Source organism: Pundamilia nyererei, unplaced genomic scaffold, assembly GCF_000239375.1.
Source record: "Pundamilia nyererei isolate P.nyererei 1_Seehausen unplaced genomic scaffold, PunNye1.0 scaffold00108, whole genome shotgun sequence".
NCBI classification, from domain to species: Eukaryota; Metazoa; Chordata; class Actinopteri; order Cichliformes; family Cichlidae; genus Pundamilia; species Pundamilia nyererei.
Window position 1 is genome coordinate 132,426 of NW_005187509.1, and position 10,029 is coordinate 142,454.

Sequence of the window (10,029 nt, forward strand, 5' to 3'; positions counted from 1 at the left end):
TGTGTGCTATAGTTTATTCTTATTAGTGGTCTTTACCTGTGAACATAATCTCACACTTATATGACTCTGACGTTATAGTGCTAATTATTTTATTATTTTATTGTTGCGTTGTCTATGTTCTCTATCACTGTGTATGATGGTACAGTTCTACTTTGCTATAGCTGTGTGCTATAGATTATTCCTATTAGTGGTTTTTACCTGTGAACATAATCCCACACTTATATGACTCCGATGTTTTAGTGTAAATCATTTTATTGTTTTATTGTTTTATGTGAAGCACTTTGGCATGCCCCTGGCTTTTAATGTGCTCTATAAATAAAGATTGTTGTTGTTGTTGTTAATTCGGACACAGCCACTCTCTGCAGGTAGACAGGCAGTCCGTAGCTGTCCAAGCACTCCCAACACGCTAGCACAACACCCGCCTGTATTTGTGTGTCTGTGTGTGTAACATGAACCTCGCCCTGAGCGTTTTTTCCAAGAGGCCTTAACTGTTCCCTCCTTGGAGAGAAAGACCCTTAAACATCCCTATCTGATATTGGCTATTGATTTAGCCTCTCACAAACAGCATACACACACATGCACACACACTCACTCTTTCTCTCTCTTGCTCACACTCCAGTGCTGGCATGTCAGCAGACTCCAGCAGCTTCACTGGGCAAAAGACAGCACATGCTCTGCAACTAAAAGGCAACTAATTAGGAGGGAAATTAGATGGAGATCCAATGATACAATCCAAATAGAGTTCAGCTGAGTGGCACAGAATAGAAAATAGGAAGTAGAAGCACTTCCTTGTTCATGAAGCACTTCCTTGTTCTCTCTCCCCCCAAACCTGAGCTTAATGTAGGCAGGATCATATTGAACATTTGGGGAAAAAAAACATGAAAAGTCTTGAAACATGGCTGCTTATTAGGCGCAAATAAGATGGAGGTATGCTTTGATGAACTGTAAATGGAGCTCAGCTGAGGTGTGTGTGGCAAACACAGACTCAGAAACTCTGTTCTCAGCTCTTTTTGCTATTTGTCATCATTACCCTTCCTCTCCCCCAAACTCATCACAATCAGTACACATCCTGGGTGATGGGATAGTTTCCAAATGGAGCGAAAACACCTAATCTTAGTGTAAATAGGCTAGAAATGAATAGAAGGTCTGCCTGTAAAATATCACTGCAGATGAATTCAGTCCAATTTACAGCAATGTGAAGTCTATGTAAATTGAGATAAAGTAAACTGCAGACTAATCAGATGCCTGTGGAATAGTGGAGGGTAGGTGAGACTGAAACAAGAGAAACTGCATGTAGAGTTTAATGTTTATACTTGAGGTGCTACGTTACAAAACAGACTTTTGGACTCTGAAATATTGTATATATAGCAATAATGACAACAAGCTGTATGTCAGTTACAAGACAAACAGGAATTCTGGAGTCAGCTGGATAAAGTGGTAGACTGTCCCCAAGGTAGAGAGATGGGCGATTGGAGCAGACTTCAGTGGACATGCAGGTGAAGGGAACAGAGGTAATGATGAGGTCTTGGCTAGGTATGGTGTGAAAGAGAGAAATGCAGAAGGACAAATGATGGTGGGATTTGCAAAAAGAATAAAAATGACTGTGTTGTACTTTAGGAAGGAGGAACATAGAAGGTTAGAGGAAGGTGCATATGTAACCCATGGTTATTTTATTGCCAATTGTATTCTATTTTTATTCTAATTGTAAGTGTTACTGTTTTGTTTAGTGTTGAGTTTTGTTTGTTTTGTGCATGGTTACTTTCTTTCACTGCATCCGCCTGCACGGAGCTAGATGCGCAAAGCTGTGTGGAGATTCAGTCCTGTAACTCGTTGCGCTACGGAATTAATGTTTTCTTTGAAGAATATCCTGGTGAGTCTCACAGTTGCAGATTACTTTGTGATTCACAGTCCAGTTTCTGAGTATAAAACCAGTCAGGATACTATGTTTGTCGGAAATGTGATGTCTGTCGTAGAACCTGCTAACGATCCCTTAGCTATGTTAGCCTGTGGAAAGTATGCTAGCATTCCCACATGTTCTTCCTTGGGCTAATGCACTTACATGTGAAGTTTTAGCTAACACACCACGTGAGACACTTTTCATGCTTCATGATTTGCAGTGAAATGTATTTCTGTTGTTGATAAATTGTTATTGGCCAATAACAATGCCATCTAAGGACTGGATGCCAGTGGAGGTGCCTAGAAAGAAAAAAAAAATTCTTCTTTGGCTCTCGGAGGAGGCGGACGCACTTTTTCTCCTCTCCCTTATCTTCCCTGCTTATGTCCTTGTCTAGTCTCGTGGGTTTTTTTGTATTTTCCCTGGAACATTCTCTCACAGTCTGTTCTCTAAAACCTAAAAGAGGAATTATGGATTGGATCAACTGGTCCCTAAATGCAATTGACACCCCTTTCTCAACAAGAAGTTTGGGCTTGGGTGAGCCTGAGTGCTGAAGATATCTACCTATTCGGAACCATGGTAACAGGGTTCTGGCTGATCGGAGCTGGCTTGGCCCTGACTTATCGACGAATTAAGAAAGCGGAACCGGCTCTTCAAACCCCCACAAGGCTGCCTGCTGGGATTTGAACGATGGGAGAGGCGTGAGTTTCTCAAAATGGGCTCATTGAGTCAGCACGGATAAGATCTTGGAGAGGCTACGGCTGCTGTGAATACTCAGAATAAGATCTCTGACTGCAGACTGGATACATCTCGGAAGGGCTAGCCCGGAATAACATCTCTGGGAGCAAATTGGATGACATCTCGGGGAGGCACACTGCTGTGAATTCTCAGAAATTGGCTCCTTGAGCACAAGAAATGACAACATCACAGAACGCAAGTATGGCGAAGCTCGCGGCTCTCCAACGGGAGATTGAGAGACCAGTGTTGGACTGTAGAACTGCTTTGAAATTCATATGAGCTGTTCGCACTAAAGTAAAAAATACCATCACTTATCCCTTTGGTGTCAGCTGCAAGGCCGGAGCTGAACAAAACACCCTGATAACGACTGTGTTTAGTCTGTTCCTTCCCATTCCATGCAAGGCCACCTGGGTTGGCTGGAAGACTGTTTACTTAGCCTGGCAGGGCGTAGGACACTGTCTCAGCTGAACTATGGACACGCACACACATACATATACTGATACTGATAAGCACTCACTGACGCATCACCCTCCCTACCCCGGATCCAACACCACCTCCAACGCTTTTACCTCCCCTCTGATGTGGACATCGGGTCAGTTGGAGGCGCAGTCGAAAGATTGCAGCGGTCCCAGATCAGATGTACACACTGGAACTCTTTCCCATGTTGCTGTCTGTGTTTATTGTGCTATGGTGTGTTGATGTCTGTGTATTCCTGTATTATCCTTCTGTGTTACATATTTCGATGTTTTTTTTTTCCTCGCTACCTAGCCTGACCTGTCTCCCATTGAGCATGTTCGGGATGTGCTTGACCGGCGTATACGACAGCGTGTACCAGTTCCCACGAATATCCAACAACCTCGCACAGCCACTGATCAGCCAAGTGGAGTGGACCAACATTCCACAGGCCACAATTGACAATCTGATAGACTCCATGCGACGATGTGTTGCACTGCATGAGGCAAATGGTGGTCACACCAGATACTGACCGGTTCTGGGTCCCCAGACCCCCAATAGCGCAAAAAACTGCACATTCCAGGGTGGCCTTTTGTTGTGGGCAGTCTGAGGTACACCTGTGCACTACTCATGATGTCAGATCATGACATGCCTGATGTGGCACACCTGTGAGGTGGGATGGATTATCTCAATATAGCAGATGTGCCCACTACCACACATTTGGACTGATTTGTGACCACTGTTTGGGATGGATGGTTATATTGTGTATCTGGAATGAATTTTAGGTCTCTACGTCCATCCCATGGGGAATGGGAGCAGTAACAAAGGTGTTGCGTTTATATTTTTGTTGAGTGTAGTTCTGTCTCATTTCTCACCACTGCTTCCTCACAGTTAAGTAATTGTTTTCTCTTTTGTTGCAGTTTCCCATGGTCCTGATCTCAGCCTCTCTCAGCACTCACCTTCTTATTAGCTCCCGTTACCTTTGGCCTGAGTTTTGTCAAGGGACACATTTAGAAATGCATATGAGGGATACAGCTAGCCCACCATAAACTGTAGAAGAAACTGTGCAAATCTGTATTGTGTACTTTAAAGGAACTTACAAGTACAGTTTGAAGTAAAAAGTTCAACATGAAAAATAAACACTTCTTAAAGCATTTTTGTGTTTGTGCAATTTTAGTTTAATTACAGCGACACTCGAGTTGCATAGCATTTTAGGTTTGTTCCACACAATAACCCAGCATGGCCTGACCGGAATTTCTTGTATTGACGATCTGCAGTTTGTGGGTTGCATTGGTATTTTAAGCAAATCCTCAAAGCTTGTTTGTCAAGTAGGTAAAGAAATGATCTACTTGCATATGTTCTTTCACTTCCAGAAATCTAATCCTTGGATTTATAATTGAGTGAACTGAAAGCATTAATTTATTATTATTTATCTATACTCAAATCACTTTACAGTATTGGCTATATTCCCCACCACACATTAATATTAACACAGCTCTAATTCCTCTCTTTGCACCTAGGAACCTCACCCGAGAGAGACAAATTGAGGATGTAAGGATGAGACACAAAGGGAGAGTGTCAAGGCAAAAGGCATTTAACAATGGAGGCATTCTTGCTTCATGACATTTTAAAGTGATGTTAAATCAGATCAAATTTGATCTGTGTGTTGTCATCACTTTAAGATGAGCAAAACAGTCAAAATTTACACGCATACAATTACTCAGCATGCAACTGGTCAATCGGAAATAAATGGAACAATTGATGAATGCAAAAAGTATTCTTATATGTAGAGTTTTTTTTCCCACCATGATGTGTTTCAATTATAAGGCCTTGGTAAGCTTCTTGGCTCTTTGCTCCACTGTTCTTTAGAAGCATTTAAGATCTGAGATGTCATTGATGATGGTGCACTGGCCTTATTTTTCCAAGTAACCTATATTTGACAACAGCATAATAAATCTAGAAATTCTGTTTTTGATGTGCCACCCCAATATTTTTAGTGGCCCCCATATGGCCACCCCTATGAAAACATTCTGAGAGTGCCCCTGGATTTGCACAAAGTAATAACTAATAGCTGCTGTACAGCAAGACTATTAACGTCACATTCATCTATGGATGAATATAACTATCCTTTCCCGGCCCCTTGAGTGGCCAAAAACATTATATTAACTCCAATAAATTTTAATGTTTAGCTGAAGTTGACAAAGTGAATGCAGTTTGGTCCTCCAGGTGTTACAGCAGTTGACTCCATGCAAATAATGACTGCACTGACTGCAGAGATGGTAAATGGTAAATGGACTGGTTCTCATATAGCGCTTTTCTAGTGTTGCTGTTGTTTTAGTGTTGCTATCACTGATTAAGCTACAGTACATCTGGACTGTTAATGCTTTCTTTACTTGGACAACCCTAATGTCATGAAAGACACATTTATTCAGTGATTGATGCTCTGCCTGGGGTAGAAAATAACAGACTTCTACAAAATCAAACGTTTAAACATAGCTAAATAAATGTTTCCAGTTGCTCTTAAAATGATTTTAAATCATAAATAAAATGGAATTGAACTGAATTGCCTGTCTTGCTTGACCTGTCGGAACAGCACTGGTTGCAGAAATTTCCACGTAAGTTGATAAAAAGTAGTCATTCTGAGTAGTCGTTACTATTTTAAGAGTGCAATATTAAAGTATTCGGTACAGTTTTCATAATGTAACTAAAAACTTAAGTGCAAGTAAAATGTACTATAAACATTGATTGCTAGTACAAAATAAGTTCCTATTCCACTGTACTTGTTTACATACTTTCTTTTTAAGGTAATTAGAATGTACAGTGCAGTCATTCCTTCTCCAGTTATTGTCACGGTTCTGGGTCAGTTTCGACCCAGTATTTTGAGTTTTGATTGATTAGTTTATTTTTGAATGTTTGTTGTGGTTTTGGGCGCTATGAGTATTATTATTAGAATTCTATGTTTCTGTTTATTCATGTTTAAGGATTTCGGTTGTATCTCATGTTTAGTTTAGTTCAGGTTCCATGTGTCATTCTGTCTGTCTCAGTGTCAGGTCTGCATTTTGGTGTAGTGTTCTCGTTTACTGTTTTATTGTGAAGGTCTGCGTCTCATGTGAGTGTGTTCAGTTTTACCTCTGTCTCGTCTTGTTGATTATTCCCAGCTGTGTCCACCACCTGTGTGTAATTCCCCTGTGTTTCTCTGTGTGTATTTAAGTCGTGTCCTCTGTCATTGTAGTTGCTGGTCCGTCTGTGTATTCCACCCTGCGTCATCTGTGTGTTTCCCTGCTGTCAACCACCAAGTGTTTCTGCTCGCTTTCGTTCAGGTTCGTGTTCTGTAGTCAGTTTGTTCCCAGTCTAGTTTAGTCCTTGTTCGGTTCACCTTTTGTCCATTTTTATTTTGTGTTTAATAAACCACCATCACACCTTTACAAGTGCCTGCGTTTGGATCCTCCTTTATTTTCCACACGGCTCATCTCACTGTTATTGTGTTTCTCATGTGATAAATGCACAAACTATAACCAGTGAAGCAAAACTGCTTTACTCAAGTTCTGTCTTGGGGGCTTGGGGATGATAGGTCAATATGTGTTCACAGTCCACTTCCTTATATGACCTATAACAAGATGTCTATTATATCACAGTCATAATCACAATTTCATAAGACAAACACATCCCTTGCTAATCAAAGTCTACAGTTTGATAGCTTGGTGCAACAATATTTCGTGTCTTTTTGCAGGAATACCAGGAGATTCCATAGATCTTGTTATAGTCTTATGCACCAAATGTATATACATGGATTGGATCTTGCAAAAAAGTACTAAAAATAAAACAAAAATTCAGTCATAGAAGATGCAGGGAGAAGAATGACTCTACATGAATCAGGAACAGGAACATTATGCAATGGTCTAAACAAGTGAATGAATCAGTCAGTGGATTATAGTAACTTGCTGCTTCCTAGAAGTTATCATAAGAAGGGGAAAAATGACTGTTAAGTAGGGTTAGGGGGGATATGCATTCATACTTTCATCCATTTGCTATCCATACAGCCCATAATAATAAAATAGTTATCGACTGCTCTGTTCTTTATAAAATGATGCAGTTCTATGCAGCTGGAGGTTCATGTAGAGGAAATTAGTTTAGCATTTTACTTTGGTTTCAATGTAATAGGCTTTTATTGGTTTATTGTGAGTTTTAAATGTGTTTTCATTGTAAATCTGGGCTCCAAACTTCATTTGAGAAGCATACATGGCTATAAGTTATCAGAGAAGGAAAGTTAAAACCCCTTTTCTTTTTTTAACTATGCTTCCTGCTGACCTTCCTCCTTCCCTTCCTTCCATGTGTTCATTACAAACGCATAATTAATCTGAAATGTATTTGCCAGTGGTCCTTGTCAGCCTCAGTAATAATTCTATTAAAGATGTTCCTTATGAAAATGGGTTTAGCAGTGATAAGGAAATTATATAATGTTTCAAATGTTTCTTTTTCAATTTTTATTTGACTCTTTAAATCCTGCTGATTTAACTGTAACCCAATCCTCAGGATGAAGTGCCAGTGTTAATGAATCCTGTGACGCATCCCTCTACTGATCATCTGTTTCTTTCCTTCATCATTTCTTCTTAACCGTTAACTGATTCACTAATTTCATCTCTCACTTTTTCTTTGTTTTCTTCTCTATCTTGCTCTCTTTTTCCTTGCTGTTATTTTTTTAAGGACTATGGTACCCGTTTTTGTCCTTCATTTTTCTTTAATAAGATTAATTACCATTTCATTCCTCTGTCTCCCTACTGTCACTTCTTATTTTGCATCGTCTGTGTTCTCTTCATGTCGCAAATCACTACTATTAGTCTTAGCTACAACCGTAGCTTGCCTCCACCAGTGTGTGAATATGAGAGTGAATGAATAGTGGCATTGTAAAGCGCTTTGGGTACCTTGAAAAGCGCTATATAAACCCAATCCATTATTATTGTAGTGGAAAGAGACAAATTATGAGGGACATTTCTAAAGGGAAAAAAATCCCACAAACCTTAAAGTGCACTTGAAAAGATCACACAAGAAGGCTAACCTAGCTTATCTTGAGAAGGTAAGGGAGCACACTCAACCCTCATCCCCAGAAACAGAAGCTAAACCCAGGCAAGGCAGCGTGATGCATCGTGAAACAACAGGACTGGGATATCTACACAACTGTGTGAGTCAATTGCCTTCAAAAAGTTTATCAATTCACTTGAACCAAAATTACGAACACCTGGTGCTGCAAGAGTTAATAGTCTCATTGGGGCCAAGATATACCATTTATAGTTGCCTGGTATCAATGGTTGTTCATCTGCCCCAATTTATTTATTTATTTATTTATTTATTTAAAGAACCCATAGGTGGGAATGTGAGTTGTCTGTCTCTGTGTATTAGCCTTGCGACAGACAGGCGACCTGTCCAGGGGTGCAGTATGGTAGCTGGAATAGCAACATACCCAAGGATAAGCAGAAGAGCATGACTGATATGATAAAACTGGGATTTTGTTACACTTAATTATTGCAAACACAACTAAAACTATAACTGAAACTAAGGATATTCAAAAAAAAATAAAAACTAAACTAAACTAGCAAACAATTGGTAAAAACTAATTAAAACTGATATAAAATTGAAGTCAAAACTAAATAAAAACTAATGAAAATTGCAAAACTATTAAAACCCTGGTCTGCAGAGGATATACTGTGATGCTGCACACTACAGTTTCTGTTAAAAGTTTGTTTATCTGGGTGTTCCAAACAAGGTGGAAATTATATGAAAAGCTATAAAGTAAATGCCAAATTTCTTTAGCATGTGGCTAAAATAGAACCCCTACCTGAATCCTCTGGTAGAGCTGGAGGTGACCTGGAGGATTTTGAAGGTCCTTTCTTTGCCCACCATAGTTTTGTTGCCTAGAGTCCTCTGGTTGATAGTCTTGGGAATTGATTAAGAAGCTATTTGTAATCTGTATGGATAACAATCCATTGCATTTTATGTTTTAGAGGCATGTTTCAGATTTCTGTGGCTTACGACACCAACTGCCTGCCATGTATAATCCAGTTTTGAGATCCCTTCCAAGATGCCTTAACACCACGTCACATCCTGGGCCATTTGGAAATCACATGATAGGGTGGGGCTAGGTTCCACAATGAGTTCAAACCTTGGATGATTGTGACCTACATGCGTTTTAAATCTGGCACTCTCCACCATTTGACCTTAGAATTGAAGAAGCTTCTCAGATTAGAGGTGAAACGTTTTCAAGCAACTTAAGTCCAGATGCTTTTCTTTCCAAGCTCCTTAGACTACGATGACCTGGATGACTGAGAACCTTCACAGACTCAGTGGTTAAACTATTTTGAAATATATGCCATAGTGAAATGCACTATACACAGGTACACACACACACACACACACACAGGTCTTTATCACCAGCTTCCACATTTATTTATAGTTTTCCCAGGTTATGATATAAACACAGTCTGACAGCTGTCGGTCCCAGCTGATTTCTCCCTCCGCTCCTCTCCGTCTTACTATAAAAACGGAAGGAAATCATTATCAGTCCAAATCGCCATCAGCTGTTCTCACCGGCATCTCCAGCACCGCCCCGTTGAGCCCACTGCACCACTCCTCCCCTGCAGCCACGCCCGGGACCACACCTCCGCCACAGCCATTAATCCTGAGAAGCCTAAAACTATCAGACTATGTAATATTTGGCTTTTGAAAATTTCTCTCCCAAATCCTCAGTGTAGAAAAGCACCTTTTTCCTTCAAAACTTGGGCTTGGGTTAATAAATGATGGCCTATACCTAATCGGGTTAATTACATATGAAAATATACAAAACTAAAGTACCAGTAGTGTCACAGTCTGGCGAGGGCAGACTGTATGAATTGAAAAAAGGACCCAAAATGCAGACTCCAAGGAACAGGGAACAAAACTTGAATGTTAAC